At 37.9% G+C, this 22,226-nt stretch overlaps 1 long non-coding RNA gene across 1 annotated transcript in view; it reads left to right on the top strand.

Moving 5' to 3' along the window:
* Positions 1-13,838, top strand: part of LOC134757400 (uncharacterized) — a 121,917-nt gene extending 108,079 nt beyond the window's left edge. Inside the window, exon 4 of the long non-coding RNA XR_010131288.1 lies at positions 13,784-13,838. This is a non-coding gene — a long non-coding RNA (uncharacterized lncRNA). The remainder of the gene's footprint in view (positions 1-13,783) is intronic.
* Positions 13,839-22,226: the final 8,388 nt, after the last annotated feature.

Here is a 22,226-nt window from a genome sequence, read left to right as displayed (position 1 = left end):
AGCCTGGCTGACAAAGTGAGACTCTGTCTCTAAAAAAAAAAAAAAAAAAAAAAAAAAATTGAGAGAAAAGATTCCCACCAATGAGAATTCTGTACCCTGCAGTTAGGCTTCAAAAGTAAAGTAAAAATATTTTCTAAAACACAAATCAAAGGAAATTTATTGGCAGTAGATATGCCTTGCAAAAAATGCTAACAGAGGCCGGGCGTGGTGGCTCATGCCTGTAATCCCAGCACTTTGGGAGGCCGAGGCGGGCGGATCATGAGGTCAGGAGATCGAGACCATCTTGGCTAACACGGTGAAACCCTGTCTCTACTAAAAATACAAAAAATTAGCCAGGTGAGGTGGCGGGCACCTGTAGTCCCAGCTACTCAGGAGGCTGAGGCAGGAGAATGGCGAGACCCCCGAAGAGCGGAGCCTGCAGTGAGCCGAGATCGTGCCGCTGCACTCCAGCCTGGGTGACAGCGAGACTCCGTCTCAAAAAAAAAAAAAAAAAAAAAAAAAGCTGACAAATTCTTCAGACAGAAGAAAGTGATAAAGGTCAGACACTTAGATCTACATAAAGTAAGGAAGAGTATCAATGGATCTTAAACTATTAAGAACAATTATACACTGACAAATTGGATAACTTAGAAGCAATGTATTAATTCTCTGGCATACTTTAAGATTGAATCATGAAGAAATAGACAATCTGAACAGACCAATAATGAGTAAGAAGATTGAATCAGTAACAAAAATCTCCCCTCAAAGAAAAGCCCAGGACCTGATGGTTTTACTGTGGAATTCTACCAACATTTAAATAACTGATAATAATTCTACTCGAACAATTCTAGTTGAACTGTTCCAAACTTCCAAACTCTTCTTACTAGGACAGCATTGCCTTGATACCAAAGATAGACAAGGACGTGATAAAACAAAAAAGACTACAGGCAAATATCTCTGATAAACATAAATACAAAAATCTTCAACAAAATACTAGCAAACCAAATTTAATGGCATATTAAAAAGTTCATTTGCTGTGATCAAGTGGGATTTATCTCAGGGATGCAAAGATTGTTCAACAAAATCAATAACAGAATGATGCACAAGAAACTTATCATTTCAGTGGTTGCAGAAAAACAGTGAGACAAAATTCAATATCCTTTCATGATAAACTCTCAAAAAGTTGGGTATGTATAGAAGAAATGGTCCTCAACGTAATAAAAGCCACATGTGATAAGCCCACAGCTAACATGCCACTTCTATTCAACGTAGTATTGGAAGTCCTAGCCAGAGTAATTAAGAGAAATAAATAAAATATATCCATATTGGAAAGGAAGAAGTTATATTTTCCTTGTTTGTAGAGGACATGATCTTATATACAAAAAAACCCCAAAGACTCTACCAAAAACTGTTAGAACCTAAATAAATTCAATAAACTTGCAGGATACAAAATCAGCATATAAAAATCAGTAGGGTTTTATACATTAACAGTGAGCTATCTAAAAAAGAAATCAAGAAAATCATCAAATGTACAATAGAATACAAAAATACTTAGAAATCCATTTAACCAAAGAGGTGAAAGATTTGTACAATGAAAAGTATAAAACACTGATGAAAGAAATTGAAGACACAAATAAATGGAAAGATATCCCGTGTTAATGATAATGGAAGAATTAATGTTGCAAAAATGTCCATACTACCCAGAGTGATCTATAGATTGAATGTAATCCTTATCAAGATACCAGTGACATTCATTACAGAAATAGGAAAAACAATGCTAAAATTTGTATGGAACCACAAAAGACCCTGAATAGCCAAAGCAATTTTGAATGATAAGAACAAAGCTGGAGGCATCACAGTATCTGATTTCATGATATACTATAAAGCTATCACAACAAAAACAACATGGCACCGGCATAAAAATAGACATACAGATCAATGGAACAGAATAGAGAGCCCAGAAATTATTCCACACGCTTATACCCAACTGATTTTTTGACAAAGATGCCAAGAACACACAATGGAGAAAAGACAGCCTCTTTGATATATGATGTTAGGAAAACTGGATAGTCACATGCAAAAGATTGAAATTAGATTCTTATCGCATGCAAACATCAACTCTAAATGGATTAAAGACTTAAGTGTAAGACCTGAAACTATGCAACTACTAAAAGAAAATATGGGGAAAAACCTTTATGACATTGGTCTAGGCAATGATTTTTTGAATATGCCCCCAAAAACACAGACTACAAAAGCTAAAATAGACAAATGGGATTATATCAAACTACAAATCTGCACAGCAAAAGCTCAACACCACTAATCATCAGGGAAATGCAAATTAAAACCACAATGAGATTTCATCTGATACCTATTGGGATATCTGTAATCCAAAACAACAACAAAACAAAAAACCCCAAAGGACAACTGTTGGTGAGGATGTAGAAAAAAGGAATGCACACACACTTCTGGTGAGAATGTAAATTAGTATAGCCATTATGGAAAACAGTATGATGGTTCCCTCTAAAACTAAAACTTGAACTGTCATATGACACAGCAATCCTACTAGTGAATACATATTCAAAGAAAACAAAATCAGTATTTTATTTTTTTGAGACAGGGTCTCTCTCTGTTGCCCAGGCTGGAGTGCAGTGGCATGATCAGGGCTCACTGCAGGCTCAACTTCCTGGGCTCAAGTGATTCTCCTATCTCAGTACCCCAAGTAACTGGGACTACAGGTGTGCACCACCATGCCTGGCTAATTTTTTTTAATTTTAGTAAAGGCAAGCTCTTTCTATGTTGCCCAAGCTGGTCTTGAGCTCCTGAGCTCGAACAATCCTCCCACCTCAGCCTCCCAAAGTGCTGGGATCACAGGTATGAGCCACTATGCCTGACTGAAGTCAGTATTTTGTAGAGATAACTGCACTTCCCATGTTTATTGCAGAATTATTCACAATAGCCAAGACATGAAATCAATATAAGTGTCCATCAATGGATGAATGGGTAAAGATGTGGTACAGATACACAATGGGATATTACCCAGCCATATAAACAGATCCTATCCATGACAACATAGGCGAACCTAGACAACATTTTGTTAAAGTGACATAAGCCAGGGACAGAAAGGCAAATACTGCATGATATCACTTATATGTGCAAGCTGAAATAGTTGATCTCATAGAAGTAGACAGTAGCATGATGTTTACCAGAGGCTGGTAGGAGGTGATTGGAGGGGGATGTCGGGGGATGAAGTTGGGGAGATGTTGGTCAAGGGATGCAAGATTTCAGTTAGAAATAAGTTCAAGGGATCTGCTGATGATACAACACAGTTAACAATGTATTCTTGGAAAAACGCTAAGAGGGTGAATGTACATTGTTCTCACTACAAAAAAAAAAAAAAACTGTGAGGTCATGCACATGTTAATTAGCTAGATGTACTCATTCCACAATGTATATGTACTTCCAAACGTCATGTTGTACATGAGAAATATATACAATTTGATCTTTCAATTAACAAAATTAAAAATTAAAAAACTGAAGAGCATTGAGAATAAGTGAAAACAAAATAAAAACCTTAACAGATAACTGCTCAAAATAGCAACAATGTATTCAATTATGAATGCTTGTGTACACATAGGCTTATGTACGAGTGAAGCAAATGACAGTGATACAGGGGACAGGAACGAGGAATTAGAAATATTTTGTTATTATAAGGTACTTGCAGTATCTATGAAGCAGCATTGTGTTACTGAAAGCAGATTTAGATTAGCTGTAAGTGTAAAGATGCTCCTTGACTTATGATGGGGTCATGTCTCAGTAAACCAATCATAAATGGAAAATTTCATAAGTCAAAAATCCATTTAATACACCTAACCTACTGAACATCATAGCTTAGCCTAGTCTACCTTAAATATCCTCAGAACGCTTACATTAGCCTGTAGTTGGGCAAAATTAACACAAAGCCTAATTTATAATAAAATGCTGAATAGCTCATGTAATTAATGAAGTTATACAAATTCAATACATACTGAATATATATATTTACTATTGTAAAGTTGAAAAACTAAGTCAAATGCATATCATCTGTATATTACAAACTTTAGGGCAACCACTAGAAGAGTAAAAAGTATTGATATGCCAAGAAAGGACAGAAAATTAAAACACAAAATACTCGAAACCGCAGAAGGCAGAAGAAGTATAGAAGACAAAAGTAGAAATGAAGAACAAGGAATAGAATACCATAACAAATATGGTAGATATTATTCCAACTATATCAATAATCATTTTCAATGTCAATAATCTAAATACACAATTAAAAGAGGTTGTCAGTGGATCAAAAAACAAGACCCAACTATATGTTCTCTACAAGAAATCCACTTTATATTTAAAAACACATATAGATTAAAAGTAAAGGGATAGAGAAAGATATACCAACCTAATACTAATCAAAGAAAGCAGGAGTGTACTATATTAATTTCAGATAGAGCAGACTTCAAAGCAAAAAATGTTATCAGAAAGAAAAAAGGGCATTACATAATCACAAAAGGGTCAATACTCCGAGAAAGACACAACAATCCTTAATGTGTGTGTACCTGACAACAGAGTGTCAAAATACGCTGGGAAAAAACTGATAGAATTGTAAGAAGAAAGAAAATGAATCCACTATTATACTTGGCTACTTTAATATCCCTCTATCAGAAATAGACTGAGGCACTATTCATAGCCACTCTTGGGTCTGGACTAGAGTATTTCTTGCCAATCTAAACTCCTTTGTGCTGTGCCAATGGCTCCAGAGTTTAGGGTAACAAGTAAAATATTTCTTTCTGGCCGGGCGCGGTGGCTCACGCCTGTAATCCCAACACTTTGGGAGGCCGAGGCGGGCGGATCACGAGGTCAGCAGATCAAGACTATCCTGGCTAACATGGTGAAACCCTGTCTCTACTAAAAAATACAAAAAATTAGCTGGGCGTGGTGCCGGTGCCTATAGTCCCAGCTACTCGGGAACCTGAGGCAGGAGAATGGCGTGAACCCGGGAGGTGGAGCTTGCAGTGAGCCGAGATCACGCCACTGCACTCCAGCCTGGGCGAGAAAGCGAGACTCTGTCTCAAAAAAAAAAAAAAAATATATATATATATATATTTATATTTTATATATACAATTTATATTTTATAAATATATATAAATAATATATAATATATGTATTCTATTTGCCATATTAGAAAAAATGCATCTATATTGCTTCATAGTTTGAATTATGTTTCCAAAAATCTCGAATTTTCACATTTCAACCTGATTTCTAAATAGCACTTTTATTGTAGCGTTATCCTTTTATTTAAGTTAGAATAAAGGTTATGGGAAAATCTACACTGGATACATTCCTTCTAGACCTCCTCGTAGTATCAAGCCCATGATTGTGTTTTCCAATCAGGGTTTCATCAGCCAGCTTTCTCTTGACTCTACTGCATAGCAAACTGTCTCTAAATCTCAGTGTCTTACAAACAAAGTTTTATTTCCAGCTTTCCTTGTGTGTGGGTGAGCTCTGGCCCTGCTGTGCAGGCCTGCTCACTCTGGCACTCGTGCTGAAGGAGCCGTTCTTCCTCCTACAGGAAGAGCAACAGAAAAATGATAGAACAAAACCTGCCTCCCTCGTTGACTGTATTGTTAGTCCTTAGCCGTGCTCTCCCCTTTGTGCTCATTTCCATGAAAACTATTTAGAACCTAAAACAATTTAACTGATTCATCTTTGAACTTTAGCAGGTTTTCTCAAACCTAGATTCATAAATGCCTGTGTTCCTTTCCTTTTTCTAAACTATATATGTGTATATATAATTTTGCTGTTATCCTGATTTTATTACCAGTTTTTTTGTTGACTGTTGTCCCTCCCAAAGGGGGAGGAAACAAATGCTGCTGTGCCTTTGATGCAGTAAAGAGTAAAAGTATTGAACAGCCTTCTTACAGATGGCACAGAACATTTTATCTTGTTTCTAGGGTATAAATTTTGGTTTCATTAAGTTCCTTTTTTTATCTCTGTACTATCTTTACTAACTCAGAAACCCCCTATAGAAATGCTCTATAGAAATAAGTTAATATAAACATAGTAGATAACATCCATTTTCAGCCATAATCTTAGCAATTGGCTTTGCTTTAAATGCTCATTTAAAAATATATTATTACTTTTTATTCAGCCACAGACACTTAGAAAAAGATTTTGATTGTAGATTCTTTACCCAAACCACGTGAGCTTCACAATCCCCTCAGGATAAAAGGAGGAGAATTTCAAGTTGTGACAAACCTGCTACAGCCCTTTTGTGTGGCACATCATAGGAGAGTATCAGTGAAGAATGTGCAAGGCATCTGTGATAAGTATAAGTACATAGAAATGTTCTTCTCCAAGGGTCTTGTCTAGGGTGTTTGCAGAGTCTTAGTAGGGTTACACACTTGCTGCCTTCGTATTATCTTCACCTTTCATTGATTATCTTTTAAAAAGTTCTCCTGAATTCACTCTTAGCCTAATAAACAGCTTGGCTGCTGGTGTGTGCACAGTTGCTCTCTGAAGGTTTTTTTTTGGGAAAGCAACAATTTTCAATGCTCTGCAGGATCAAAACAAACACAAAACTTTAGGATATGAAACACTTTAGTTATATAATTTAGACACTAAATTTATATATAGCCTATGCATTTTATGTTTATAGATGCATGTATATGTATATAAAAATACATATGTATATGTAATATCTATTTTAAGTTTTGTGACTCAAATAGATGCATAGAATGTAATTCAGGGTGATCTGTTCTAACGCATTCCTCTCAATCTAAACCAGGACGTGAAAGTAATGCTGAGTTCTAATAGATTTTTGGATAACAAGTGTAGAGTTTACCCCATTCTGTTTTAACCAAGGTTCTATTCTGGTAGTCTATTTTAAAGTCAATATATTACCATAAATAATTATTTGTGAAACTTTATTTTGTAAATTACATCGTGTGTGATTTCAAACGCATTTTGGCTGGACAAAAAGCTGATATTCTGATTGGTAGGAATAGGTAAGTGGCCAATACTGCCACCTAGGGGTCATCTATCTGATCTGGGTGGGTCAACTACCTACCTCAGATCTTACCCTGGGAACCCCGGGGGGCACTGAAACAAGTCCCCAGTAACATCCTCTGATTTGAAGAGATGCAAGACGCTAGTTGGGAACACTACTAAGATTTGGTTCTAAGATACTACTAACACTACTAAGATTGGTTCTTATCTGTTAAGATAAGGTTCAAGATTTGGAACATCCAAATCTTGATTCCTTATCCTCTGACTGCACAGAATGCCCTGTCTTTACCTGGTACATTGTTCTTAACTGTTCAAAATGAAGAGCAGAAGCACCACAGGGTACTGAAATCTTTTAAATGTTGACAAATAACATAGCCATGATTCTGTAACAATTAGAAGCCCATAATCAGAATTTTAAGCAAATTAGGACATTTCATTACTTAAACATCATTTTTCCCTCTTCTTTCCAGATAATGGATGGAGAAAAAAATAGTTGCATTAACATATATCAACATCATAACTGTAATGTATCTGATGGTTGTGACAAATTAAGAATGCAAATAATTTATATGCAATGGTAAATTTAATGTGTCAACTTGATTGGGCCACGGGGTGCCCAGACATTTTGTCAAACATTATTCTAGGTATGTATATGGGGCTGTTTCTGGATGAGATTAACAACTGAATCAGTAGACTGGGCAAAGCAGATTGCCCTCCCTCATGTCTGTGGGCCTCATCCAGTCAATTGGATACCTCAATAAGGCTAAGTGGGAACTCTGCCTGCCTGACTACCTTAAGCTGAGATATTGGTGATTTCCTGTCTTTGGACTCAAACTGAAAAATTAGCTCTTCCTGTGTCTCAAGCCTGTTAGCTTTCAGACTGGAACTTGCGCTATCAGCTCTTCTGGTTCTCAGGCTTTCATACTTAGACTGGAACTGTACCATTGGCTCTTCTGGGTGTCCAGCTTGCTGATTGTAGATCTTGGATCATTTCAGCCTCCATAATTGTATGAGCTAATTCCTTTTGATAAATCTCTCTCCATATTTATACATCCTATTGGTTCTGTTTCTCTGGGAGACCCTTGCTAATACATCATACTACTCAGAATCTCTTTTCTCTATTTATCTGTGTCTCTGTCTCTATCTCTTCTATGTCTTTGACATATATAAACTGTTCTCCACTATACTGCCTCTCAGCTGCTTGCTCTTTGTCTGGCTAATACTATACATTAATTCAGATTTCAGCTTTGATATCACTCCTTGATAACTGTCTCAGGCAACTCATCTTGGATAGGAATGGGTGCCCCTTCTAGGGGTTCCCATGGTCTCGTCTGTCTTGGTGCTTATCCCACTTCATTGTAATTCCCAGGTTATTTATATGTATTCTTTCATTAGATTATTAGCTCCTTCAGACCAGACAACAACTTGCTTACTGTTTTATCTCACAAATCCAGCATAGTGCTTGACATATACTCACTGCTTAACATGCATTTGTTCAATGAATGAATGAACAAATGAATGAAGAATCTGGTTTCCATGAGGACCAACCTAATTTCTTTTATCCTATTATCAAATTAGTGGTGCAGATGGCATAGTTTACTTTAGGAATGCAAGCTAACTAATTTATAATCAGTTGATTTTATCCAAGTAGGTTTTGAGATGATTGAAAATATTATCTGTTATTTTTGCCCATTGACATGAATGTGTATCATTTTCATGAAAACCTGAAAGACAATGTACTAATATTTGCAATTACTACTCCTATCTGTTCTCAAAACCATATGCCTTGATATCACAGTTATGGTCTCTCCCATCTGTTCAGCAGGCAAGGCTATTTCTGATGAAGGGAGAACAAAATCATTTCTGGGGGCTGAGCCTGCCCTGAACCTAAATTAGGTGGACTAGAATGTCCTGTTCAGGGACAAGCACCTGACAATGTTGATGATGGAATTGTGGCAGCTGTGAGTCACCTCCCATTTCCCGTACCATGTCATATTTATTCCTATAATCCAGCTTGTTTCTCAAAGACTAGGTTCATGTTTAATTTGAAAACTATTTTATTCATTTAGCTACAACTACTTCGTCAAGAGAAAAAGAAGTTTGATGAAACTACATTGTTTTTTGCTTTTTAATTAGCAAATTGGTAAATGTGAGAAAATATTGTTCAATCAGTGTGATTCCCCAAGATGTGACCCAAAACATTTGTCCACGAATGAGGACAGAGGTAATGATCAGGAATATTGAATCACTTAAGCAGTAACAGTAAATCACTTTGCCCCAATGATTCAATGATATTAAAGGCTTGAGGGAGTTAGTAAAATAAAAATGTTACCTGGGACAAGAAGTATTTAATAAGAGGATGTGGTTGCTCATACAGCTTGGCTGAGTGTAGCTTATTAACAGTGAGGCTTTGTTGTCACATATAGTGCCCTCCTGCAATGGAACGTTGAATGTGTAGGTTTTGATTGAGTGGAGAAGGTGCAGTGAAGGAGGCTAATAGTTCCTGGGGTTCTGAGACCTGGGTTCTTAGAAAGGGTATGAAGGTTAGAGACTGCCATTAAAGGCAGATGTGGGAACCAGGGTATTAAATAGAGAATGAATGAGGAACTCCTGTTCATGCCACTATGCCTTGGGATTGGATAGGCCAACTCATGTGCTTAAAATAATATCCTACAGCCCAATATGATGAAGTTTTAGTCTTTTCGCAACAAGCACAAGGATCCCTGTAAGCATTTCTATTATTTTAAACCATCTCTGTACATCATCATTTAAATGGAAAAAAAGAAAACACTGACCTTTTGCATTGCACCCTATATAAGCTTGAAGCAAAAATAATGTTTTGGATTTTCTTTTTCTGATTAGATTCCAGTTTTGTGAAAATGCTTTTCAGTTTTTTGTATAGGGTTGCTTTTTCTGAAGCATGTAGGCTGGAATTAAAGATAGTGATATCTCACAGCCTACTTCTCCATAGTTACAAAAGTGTGACCGCACAGAAAAGATGTGCAGACATTCTGAAGTGCACAGATTCTATCCTGTCAAAGTTCCAACCTTTCCCAAGGCTCCTGCCAAAAAAATGCATCTAAGCAGGCAGGGTGGACCCGCATGCCAGCCATGTGCTGTCACTAGTCCAGTTTAATCAGACATCTCCCTACTAATTTACATTTGGAGATTTTTTTTAACTCATTAAATAAATTTGAATAAAAACCTGGCTTGCCAATTCTTCCATTCTGTGTTTCTGCATAACTCCTTGAAGTAAAACGTAGCTTTGGAAACAAAAAGTATTTAAGTTTGAATATTTACAAGTGTGTATGTATGTGTTTTTAATGGATGATTTTCGTTAACCTGGTTTCCTGTCATTTCTATTCTCCCGAGCCAGGGCTGTGGGTATGTTTGGGAGGTGTATGTGGTAGGTGCTAGTTGTGTGTGTTCAAGTGATCATATCAGGATAGGAAATGGGCCAGGAAAATGAGCTTTCTAAGAGACTGCTTGGAGAAATTTGTGTCCATTGGCCCTGGGCGAAATGGTGGACTCAAGTCTGATCTACACTTGAATTTCTAAAAGGGTTGATGGCTATGGCAGGAGCACAAGGAGAGCTCATTGCCTTGGGAGTGGACCTCCTGCTCATGGGCTTTGCTGGGCTAGATGTGGTCCCTAGTGTACAGAGCCTCCTGTTGAGGTGAGCAGACCACAGCAGAACAGATTTGGAAGGTCTGGGTAGAGTCAGGAACGAGCTGGAATACAGATGCAACCCCCATCCCCAAGGGAACTTTGGGTATTAGAACTCCAGCAGCGGGGGTGTGAGAAGCACCTCTGAAGATTCCCCATGAGGACTCTACCACTGTAGGGTCAACAAGTTTAGCAAATAAAAATCAAGGATACTCAGTAAAATTTGAGTTTCAGATTAATAACAAATACTTTTTAGTTATATGAAAATGTTATGTTGTTTTTCTGAAGTTCAAATTTAACTGGTTGTTTCGCATTTTATCTGGCAACTCTACCAATCAGAGAAGGTCGGATTTCAACATTGGCCAGGCCAGTGGATCACAATGCTAGCTCAAGATGGTATTTTTTTCGAGGAAGAAATTTACTGCCATGTTCCTGCCCTTTCGATCTGGAGGGGTCAGAAACTGAATTAGAAAGAAAAGTGAGGCAGAAGTACAAAGAAAAATGGAAGCAGCCAATCCCCAATCCCCTCCCCCTCCAACCCATCCTAAAGCAGCACATTTGAGCTGGGAGAGGGGGACAATTCTGAGTAGTAGTGACTGCTTCCCTGTGATAGGTTGATTAATTACAGACTTGAGGATCTTCCATTTCTGACGAAAAACAGAAATGTCATGAGACTGCTTGAATTTTTACCACAGGGCCAGGGTGAGACTGGGACCCCATAGGACACTTTTAATGGGACCACAGGAGAAAAAAAAAGGTTCGTGATTATTATCTCATGAGTCCTTCATGCTGATCACAGTGGTTGCATCATTATTGTAATTTTTGATGCCCATGGAACGGATGTTAAATGTACCATTTTTACAGTTGCAGGGCTTCTGAGCACTGGAGCCCCAAAAGTAAGAATGATAGTAACAAGCTTTACCACATTCCGAAAAGAGGGGCAGCATATGGGAGGTGGCCACAAGCCATCAGCCGCCTCCAGGACATATCGAATACCAAGGAGTGATTGAGAGGCAGAGTGAAGATTCCTCTAAAAAGCATCGTGACAGTGCCGTTTCTGCTTCCCTGGCCTCAGAGCAAGAGAGAGGTCTTTCAGAGACCCACCCATGGGGTGTTTCTGTGTGGGGAAAGGGGAGACTAACATCTCCCTGACTAGCTTCCTTTTGGACTGCATGTTGTTGAGCTGCGGAAACCCAGGGGTCTAGTGCCACCATGGGTCCAGAGCAAGGTGTGCTGAGTCCTTCAGAAAAATGTAAGAGGCATCTTCTGGAGTTTTGGGGATAAGTGCGGGGTATGAGGATCGGTGTTTGACCATCACATTTAAAAGACGTCATGGTGAAGGGCTGGCCGGATCTGTTCCTGCTGACAATATAAGAGGGTACTCCGAGAGAGTAGTCTGTTTCCAGAGTTTGGCAGAACAAAAGTATTGAGCTCCCCTCTGGGCAAGAATAGACTAGATTTGGAAGGACATTCACAAATAACCTGCCCAAGAGGTGTGCCTTCCTCGGGGGGACCTGGTAACCCCAGCAGAAAAGGCTGTGAGTGCTGTACCATTGGACACGAGGGCTGAGGGGACGCCACGGGGAAGCAGCTTAAGAGGACATCATTTGGCTCAGGAAGAGGGACCACAGGGGTCCCTAATGGAAAGGGACTCTGAGAGCCCATAAGCAAAATAATTTACATCTAGGCACCAGTCACAATGAAGTCATCAAGACAAGATTATAGTCGAGATAGTTCTTGTCTCCTTCTTTCCCAACTCTAGAGGAACGTGGAAGCATGGGCCAGACATCTGAGAGAGAAGCCTCTAGTTGATCCCAGCCCCCAATCTTTAGAATCATCCCATTTGGGGTTGCCCTGGATGGTTCCACATAGAAGAAATTAATAAGCAAAATAAGTGACTGTTATGATAAACATTTAAATTTGGAGTGATTTGTTACATAGCAATCCCCAGAGTAGGAAGCCAGAAGCAGCAGAGAGTGAGACTGAACAGGGAGAGAAAGGAACCAGCCCCTGTACTGCTGCAGGCTTCCCAGCTCTGAGCCGTGTGTAAGGGGAGGCTGTTAAGATGTGAGATGAGTATTTTGATTGAAATCCCACTGTTCTTTTTAACACCTGAAAGGATACTGCTGCAAATCCCAAAATTGACAGGAGAAGCCACTGCATTGACTTGACAGACCTTCTTCAGTGGTTGAGAAAGATCTGGTGTACTTACTTGAAAAGCAGTGGTAAAAAAAGAAGAGTCATTTTTTTTGTGCCCTACTAAAACCATCTGCTCAATAAACTGGACACGTGAGGCTGGGTGCAGTGGCTCACGTCTATAATCCCAGCACTTGGGGAGGCTGAGACAGGAGGATCACTTGAGCTCAGAAGTTTAAGACCAGCCTGGGCAATATAGTGAGACCCCATCTCTACAAAATATAAAAAGATTACCCAGGGCTGGTGGCCATGCACCTGTAGTCCCAGCTACTTAGGAGGCTGAGGCAGGAGGATGGTTTGTGCCCAGGAGTTCAAGGCTGTAGTGAGCTATGATCACTCCACTGCACTCTTGGCTGGGTGACAGAGGAATAATTTGTCTCAACAAACAGGACACATGTTTATCTTAAACAATCTAGCTGTCTTAAGCAAAGGCAAAGAAACAGATTGGGGAATTTTTTTGGGGGGACTTTCTATTCAAATGTGTAACTAAGAACTAAGACAATCATATTTTCTAGGTTTAAAAAAGAAGTGATTCATCAAAGACCAATACCATGTATTCTGGGGGTAAAATGTTACTGTGGGATATACGTGAGAAAGGCATTCTGATCGCTTTCTCTTTCAAAGCGATTAAAAAGGCGGCTCCTTGGCTGCGGTCTTATTAGAAGTGACTGACAAAACTCTGTTGAAGTTGAGATTATTTAGCATGAGCAGGGTGACTTTCTGCTTTCTACTAAATATTTATAATAAGTAGCTGTAATATGAGAATAAATGATATTATTTTTCTCAATGCAGTAGCATATTTATGGGAATCAGACATAATTGATGTTACATTTTAATTGAGTCTTAATTCTGCATTATATTTGAAGAGTGCAGGGTGAAATTTCTTTCACTATATTTTCTCAGTTCTTCACAGCAAGTTTACAAGACAGGCAGAGCAGAAATCATCATACTTACTTGAAAGATGCAGAAATTGAGGATCAGGGTGAGTTAAGTGATTTGTACAATTTCATACAGCTGAGAAATAGTGGGATTTGGACAAGATCATTTGCCTTTTGATCAGGTTAATGTTCTTTCTCTCATGTCATATGGTTACAGGGTATCTCTAAATAGAAGATTATGTGATAAACTGGGGAAGTTATCTGAATATTTAAAGAACAAACCATCATGTTTTTACTACCTATTTCTAACACCTAAATTATCTCTATGATATTATAATTTGGGCTTTTAGAACAATAAGGGACTTTAAAGGTTATAAAAGACAATTCCCTTATTTAATGAATAAATTAGTAAATGACATTTAAAGAGCGCTGTTATATGACAGGTTGTAGGTACAAAGAATAACAAGCCAAGGTCACTACCCTTCGAAAGCTGGTGGAGCACAGAGGAGGAGCTCTTAATATGGTTGGGGCCAAGGTGACTTCTTAGCAGAGAGGACTCTTGAGTTTTCAGCGATGAATCTGGGTGAGCTAGCGGAGGACAGGAGGAAAGGGCATCCCAGGTGGAGAGAACTGTGAAGGCTAATATCCAGAGCCCAGAGTGATTAAAGAACTTTCCAAAGATCATACATTTATGATGCATCAAGACCTGAATTTATCCTGGCTTTCCAGGTTAAATAATATAACTCTTCTTCAATTCACTTTGAAAATGTACAAATAATTACATTCATATCAAAACTGTCTCTGCAGATATTATAAGGATGTCCATTAGAGGCCTGTTCTTTAATATTATGCTGAAAGTTGTAGCAAGTATAGTAAGACTAGATTAAAAAAAATAACCAGTACAGGGGAATCCTATCAAACAAGTATTTAAATTACATGAATTCGGCCAGGCGCGGTGGCTCACGCCTGTAATCCCAGCACTTTGGGAGGCTGAGGCAGGTGGATCACGGGTCAGGAGTTCAAGACCAGCCTGGCCAAGATGGTGAAACCCTGTCTCTACTAAAAACTACAAAAAAATTAGCTGGGCGCAGTGGCGGGCGTCTGTAATCCCAGATACTTGGGAGGCTGAGGCAGGAGAATCACTCGAACCTGGGTGGCAGAGGTTGCAGTGAGCCGAGATTGTACCACTGCCCTCCAGGCTGGGCGACAGAGTGAGACTCCATCTCAAAAAACAAACAAACCATGAGTTCAGTTGCATATGCTCAATGAAGAGAGAGAGAGAGAGAATAACAATTGAAATATTATCTATTTCATCCAATGCTAAGTGTATGGATTGGGAAACAGAACTCACTGTTTTTCCAGTTTCATTTACTGCATTCCTATTAAAGCAAGAACATCCTCCCTACTGACTGTGATTCTAGAGTTTAAAGATATATACTGTCTAAATAGTGGAACCACACAGCTTATGTGGGCTTTGATGCATGGGAAGAAAATCATTTTCAAAATTACTTTTGAATATATGTAATTAAATATCACTCTTTTGAATATATGTAATACATATGAGATACTTTTACAGTATCTTAGGAAGAAAGCAAGTTTGAGATGAATATATAGGGTGACTTTTAATATATTCAACATGGTCAGACCTTTCTTCAGTGCTGGAACTATTGTGACTTCCAAATGAAACAATTGTCTTGCTTATAGTGGCCAGTTGTGAAATTCATCTGGACAAAAATGGTTTAGAATGGTTAAGAAAATGTTTACAAAGAATGATAACATGGGAATACTTGCATGGCTTGATATAGAAGAGTCATGCCAATAAATGGAATAAAGACAAATATATACAAATATTTACATATAAAAATTGTCATTTTAAATAAGTGGAATAGATTTTTCAAAAAAAGATATAATTAAACATGTGAAAATAGTAAATTATTTTGATCAGCTAAAAAAAACCTAATAGGCGTGATCACATCAAAATTTAAAACTTCCTATTGAAATGAACTAAGAAAAATATTTGCAGCATACATGAGAACCATAGGGGTGTGTAGGATATTTATCAGTTGATTTGTGTGGCTGTCCACATTTCCTTCTTTGAAAATGAATTAAATAGGCAGGGGACATCTGAACTTCTACCATACCCCTACTCTTGGCACCCCGCTTCAGAACTCTATAGTTATGTCTGATTGGACAAGGGATGTGAACATAGTTCCAAGCAGGACGATCCAGGAGTCAAGCTCTCAACCTCACACATTGGAACATGGAAACACAGATATGTAGCTGGCTATAGCACCTCCAAGAACATTTACACTACAATTCCTTTTAGAATGAGGCTCAGAGTTGGCTTCATAGCAACCCCAAGCCTTGTGGACATAAAATCTCATGAATATACAAACAGTCTTATCAAGCAAACTAGTCTATGGAAAGAAGAAAGGAACAGATATGAAAGGAGAAACAGAAGAGGCCAATGGCCTCAGAGTGAGCAGAAATACCTGCTTGCCAACTTTCTAGGTCTTGGGAGGACATGTTCCACATTCTAGTTTTGGGTTCCATTAGGTTTCCCTTTTCCTAGCGATAAATTCGCTGATTCCTGAAATAGATTAAAGAGGTTTCTGTTCTCAACAACTACATGACCCCTGTGACATACAGCTAATAAATAAAATGTTTCTTTATGTGAATAATATTTTAATTTTAAAATGGGCAAAAGGCGTGAACAGTAATTTGTTTTCCAAGAAAAGCAAGTGGCCAATAAACATTTTGAAAAAATTTAACTTCACTAGGATGAAAACATAGAGTTATTAAAACAATGTGATACTGGGTTTTGGCCTGTAAAGTTAACCAAAACTTATTTTTAACGCTTAAGGTTGAAGAGTAGGAAAAAATAGGTGTTCATGTGCTACTTGGAAGAGTATATACTGGCCACACTTTTCTAGAAATAAGTCTTATCTACTATCTGATAGAGCCAGTCTACTTCTAGACCCTAAGACTAAGCACTGATTAAGTTACAAGGATATAGGTATAAAAATATAGAACTTTTATAGAATTTTTATGATTAAAATATATACACACATATCTGTACTTTCTTTTTAAATATTAATTAGTGATATCATGGGTGTATTAGTCTGTTTTCACACTGCTATAAAGAACTACCTGAGACTGGGTAATTTATGAAGGAAAAAGGTTTAATTGATTCATAGTTCCCCATGGCTGGGAAGGCCTTAGGAAACTTACAGTCATGATGGGAGGCAAAAGGGAAGCAGGCATCTTCTTCATAAGGCAGCAGGAAAGAGAGATTGAAGGGGGAAGTGCCACACTTTGAAACCATCAGCTCTCATGAGCACTCACTCACTATCACAAGAACAGCAAAGGAGGAATCCACCCCCATGATTCAGTCATCTCCCACCATGCCCCTCCTCCAACACGTGGGGATTATTACAATTCGAGATGAGATTTGGGTGGGGACACAGAGCCAAACCATATCAATGGGTGATTGTGCAAAGGTAGGAAAAGTTCAAAATATAAGAAAGCAAAAATAGATAAAAATATAATTGTACCATATATATTTCTTTTCCTGATATCTAAGCCTGGAAATAGGTCGGGTTATTGAAGTGGCCATCTAGCAGTTAAGTCTAAGGATCTTTTTTCTGCAGTGTCAACCTGATCTTGATCCTTCAGCTCTGTGTGGCACAATGACCAAGTTCTTGGCTGCTATGCCCCACCCCTTTTCTAGATTTCTTCTAAATTTCAAATTTTTTTTTATTCTCCTGAAAACCAACTCTTCCTCTGCCATTAAAAATATATTTCTTTTGCACAAGCTATCATCTTTTTATCCTCCTTGTCTCTTTTGTAAAATAGCTACCTTTATAATTTTTTTTCTGATTCTCTCTTCTCTCATCAGTTCTAGGCTCAATCCCCATTGAACTTTATCCTCTTCATTGGACATGTTGTGATTTCAGTCTCCTTGGGAACTTTCATGTCTGGTTTCTCTTCCTGGACCCCTTTCCTACTCTTCTTCATTTTTCATCCTTAACCTGACTGTGGAAGATTATTGCAATAATGGTAAGTCAAGCCTGTTTTTATACTCTTTTGCAATATAACACCACTGTTCCTCCCATTAACAAATGATATCCTTATCTTCAGCCCCTCGAATCTTGGCTGGTCTTGTAGTTGGTCCTAACCTATAGAGTGTGGTGGAAATTGTGCGAGCTGTACAGCCTAGGACTTAGAGGATTGCAAACTCTGTTCTCAGTTTCTTGAAACATTCAGGCTACCATGCTGTGAAGAAGGCCCATCTGACCTTCTGGAGAATGTGAGGCCGTAGGGAGAACTGAGGCCAAGCCAGTAGCCAGTATCAATTGCCAGATACATCAGTGAGGCCATCTGCTTTTTTTTTTTTTTTTGAGGGTGGGGGGTCTTATTCTGTTACCCAGGCTGGAGTGTAGTGGCACAATCTTGGCTCACTGCAACCTCAGCCTCCCAGGCTTGAGCAATCCTCCCACCTCAGCCTCCCTAGGACCTGGGACCACAAGTGTGTGCCACCATGCCTGGCTAATTTTTTGTAGAGACAGGGTTTTTCCGTATTTCCCAGGCTGGTCTCAAACTCCTGGGCTCAAGTAATCTGCACACCTCAGCCTCCCAAAGTGCTGGGATTACAGGCATGAGCCACCAAATCTGGCTGGCCAGCTGCTTTTATATTAAACAGTAAAGCATCTTTCAGCTTCACTGGGGAGACTGGGTTTCCACCATTACACGTGTGATCCCAGGATAGACCAGCAGAAGGACTGCTGAGATTGCCAATCCACTACAAAATAAATCACAGTTGTTGTGAGTCACAGAATTTTGGGATGGCTCCTTAGGGAGAAATAGGTAATTGATATAATCACTCTGTTCAGGGCAAGCATCCTGGAGTGTTATACTCCATTCCCCAACTTCTGACTCCCTGTCCCCTCCATCCCCTATAATCTGTTGTTAATTCATTTTGCTTCTTGATATTTCAACAAATCTTAAACTATATAGTTATTGCATGTTTACTGGTCTGTGTCCGGACTAAAAGAAGCCCCAGGAAAGATAAAAATCTCTATCCTATTCACTGTTGTGTCCCTGACACCTGGTAGGATACCTAACAGATAACAGACCTCGAAAAGGGTTTTGTTTGTTTTTGAAATTTATAAGCATATACACTTGAATCGTATTTTGTAACCTGCTTTTATATTAAACAGTGGAGCATGAACATAACTCTTAGGCAATCAGTAGTCTTCTGCAACATTATTTTTAAAAGGCTATGCCTTTGTTGGGATGTATCATAATTCATTAAAACTTATACCCTATTTTTGACATGTAAGTTGTTATCAATTCTTCACTGTTATAAAAAATACCACCATGAACATCTTGTAAACAAATCTTTGTACACGACCTTAATTATTTTCTTACAATAAATTACTAAAAGTGAAATTGCCTTGTCAAAGGTTGTGTGAAATATTCCTAGCCGGTTTGATTATTATAAAAGGAGGAAAAAAATTAGATGAGCAGAAAGAAAATACAAATTGCCAGAAATTCTGGTAATTTTATTGATTTATTCATATATTCTTTTCCTAAAATAAACATAAGCTACTTAATGAATTTTTTTAATGTTAAAAAACCCTTTTCTTGTCACTTGTGTTTTCTTTTCTGGCAGAGAAGCAGAAGTATTTGAGAGTGAACTTTGGTTTAAAGCCTATAAGGGGCACACTGAAAGCATTTAATGAATTGCTCAAAAATCAAGCTGACATTAGATAAATTAGAGTTCTTTTCTTAGTACAAAAGATCTTAAATTTACTTTCAGATGGAATTCCATATTTTAGGATTAATTATAATTGTTTGAGAAGTATGCTATAAACTGGAGTAGTTATCATCCTGCTGGAATATGCAGTTAGAATTTGTGCACTGTGGATCTCAATGAAATACACTTGGCCCTATCACCATTTATTTATTTCAACAATAGCTCTTCTATACATATTATAAGATAATAGGCCTTAATATTTAATACAACAAATAGACATTTAATAGATGTAATAGATTTTGAGGCAGAAAGGTACACAAGGAGAATTTTCTTTTTTCTTTTCTTTTTTTATCAGAAAAGAAAAGAACTTAAAATAATCCAACTGATTTAGCCCTGTTACGTTGTTTTGTTTCTAGGATAAAGAAACTACTGAGGCAGTCCCAAACCAGCTTTGAGAATTTACTGGCAAACTAGTTAGGCTGAGTTCAGTAAAAGAAAACATTCCATCAAAAGTAAAAGCAACCTTTCAATTTATATGATACAATCTTATAGCTTTACTGTTTCTCCCCACACTTTTTTACTTTTTAAGTCAATTAACCAGGTGATGAGAATAAACCCACATGGGGAATGTTGCCACAGACCAGTTGTGTTTTACAACCTAACCCGTTCAGTTCTACCCTTTGCTAAATTTTGTTTTTTGGTGAAATTTTCAATGATGCAATCTCAGTCAGTTCATAATTGCCTAATGCCTCGCAATTGACTGTGGAGGATAGTCAGAAATTGCATTTGAAGTTTCCTGTAAAAATTGAGGTGAAAAGGAATGTAACACATGAAAATTACAAAAAACAACTTTCCTTTCCTGTGAAAATACTCCAATTGGATGATGATTTTGAGTCATTTTGTAAGAACAATGGTGTTCTGGTTTCATACTTTCTGACTTGGAATGAGTTTTCCACTAAAATATAAAATATCCAAAAAGGACTGTATGCCAAGTTTCAAGACAATGCTAATTTGTTACATGCATTTTTGTTCTTTTAATTATTTGGCTTAATTTTTATTAATTGGAAACATAATGAGCACAGTAAACTTCTTTTTAAACATGAAAGGATAGAAGGTAAAAAAAATTCTTTCTATTCCTTCTAATTCCTCTCCTCCAGGTATTCAGTGTTAGGTGTTTCTTGTTTACTGAGATATTCTATGCACATATAAGTGTATATGCCTATTCAGTCTTCCCCCTCTCTCTCTTCCTCTTTCTGCCTCTTTCTCTTACCCTCCTTCCTTTGTTCTTCACAAATAGAAATATTTTATACACATTTTTCTACATATTTTTTCCACTTACATCTTGGGAGATTGTTTTCTATCAATATCTGGAGAACAGATTTATTATTTTTCCTTAACCAAGCTTGATTTATTACCCTGTATAATCCTACATATATTCTTTTTTTTGTTCTGTGTTTAAAGAACATTGTACATTCCTATGTACTATTTTAACAATTAAAATGCTACAAAAAGGATGTGAATGAATAATCTTGCCCCTATTCCTATTTATCCGTCACCTCCTGAAGGTCAGACTCACATTGAACCATTGTGTACCCTTCCCCAATATTTCTTTATGTAAATGGAAGCAAACACTAATCAATTATTTTTCTTTTATTCTTATGTGAAAGATAGCATGTCACATAAATCAGAGCCCCAGCAGGAAACAGAATTCAACTAAGATAGTTCTACTGAGTAGATTTAATAAAATGAATTTTTATAGAGGTTAGCAGTATTAAAGAAACACAAAGCTGAGACACCCAGAGACTAGTTGGAAAATTTACTTTCCCTAGACCTGGGAGGGGGTCCGGTAAAGGGGATTAGATAGTTACCAGAGCCATGGGACAGCTGGAGTCATGGAGGAAGGCTGCCTCCAAGGCAGGGGTTGTAGTTGTTGTTAGATGAAATCATTGCCAGATATTTGGCAGTACGGTGGAGAGATGTGGAAAAGAAATACTCCGACTTCCCTCTTTTCCCACACACCTGCATATGACCCCCCATTTACCAAACCCACTGGAAGTGAGATGGCAAGCAAGCCCTGTTGATGCAATTCAGATCCGTCATGCTTTCAGCACAGAGAGCAAGACACGGAAGGGTTGGGGGTGGGCAGTGAATTATCAATCTGGATAGAGATAAATGGAGAATAGCCAGATACACACTATATGCACTATTCTGAATGCTGCTCATTCCCATTTCTTACAGCTTAAAGATCTTTCTATATCAGGACTAAAGGAGCTTTCTCATTCCTTTTGTCCATTGCAGATTATTCCATCTTTATTTAACATAATTTATTCATGCTGCCTAATTACCACAAACACTTAGATTTTTGCCAGTCTTTTGGAATGTTGTGGTGGAAAACCTCCGGCACACATTATTTTGTTTATGTTCAGCCATCTCTGAAGGATACCTTCTCAGAGTGTGACTGTGGAGTCTAGTTTTGATAGCTGTTGCCAGATTCCCCTCCCACAGGGATTGTATCACAGCATAGTATATGACTGCCTTTTTTTTCCACAGCCTCACAGATAGTGTGTTGTTGATCTTTGAAGTGTTTGCTAAAATGATGTGATAATGTAATCTTGAAATATTTTTTTGGCATTTCTCTATTCTGAATAAAATTGAGCATCTTCTTGTACATTTAAGCAACGTGTTTCTCTTCCTATGAACTGTCTGGTTT

The sequence above is a fragment of the Gorilla gorilla genome, chromosome 17, assembly GCF_029281585.2.
Source record: "Gorilla gorilla gorilla isolate KB3781 chromosome 17, NHGRI_mGorGor1-v2.1_pri, whole genome shotgun sequence".
NCBI lineage: Eukaryota > Metazoa > Chordata > Mammalia > Primates > Hominidae > Gorilla > Gorilla gorilla.
The sequence above is the reverse complement of the archived record's forward strand: the minus strand, read 5'-3'. Positions and strand labels throughout refer to the sequence as shown.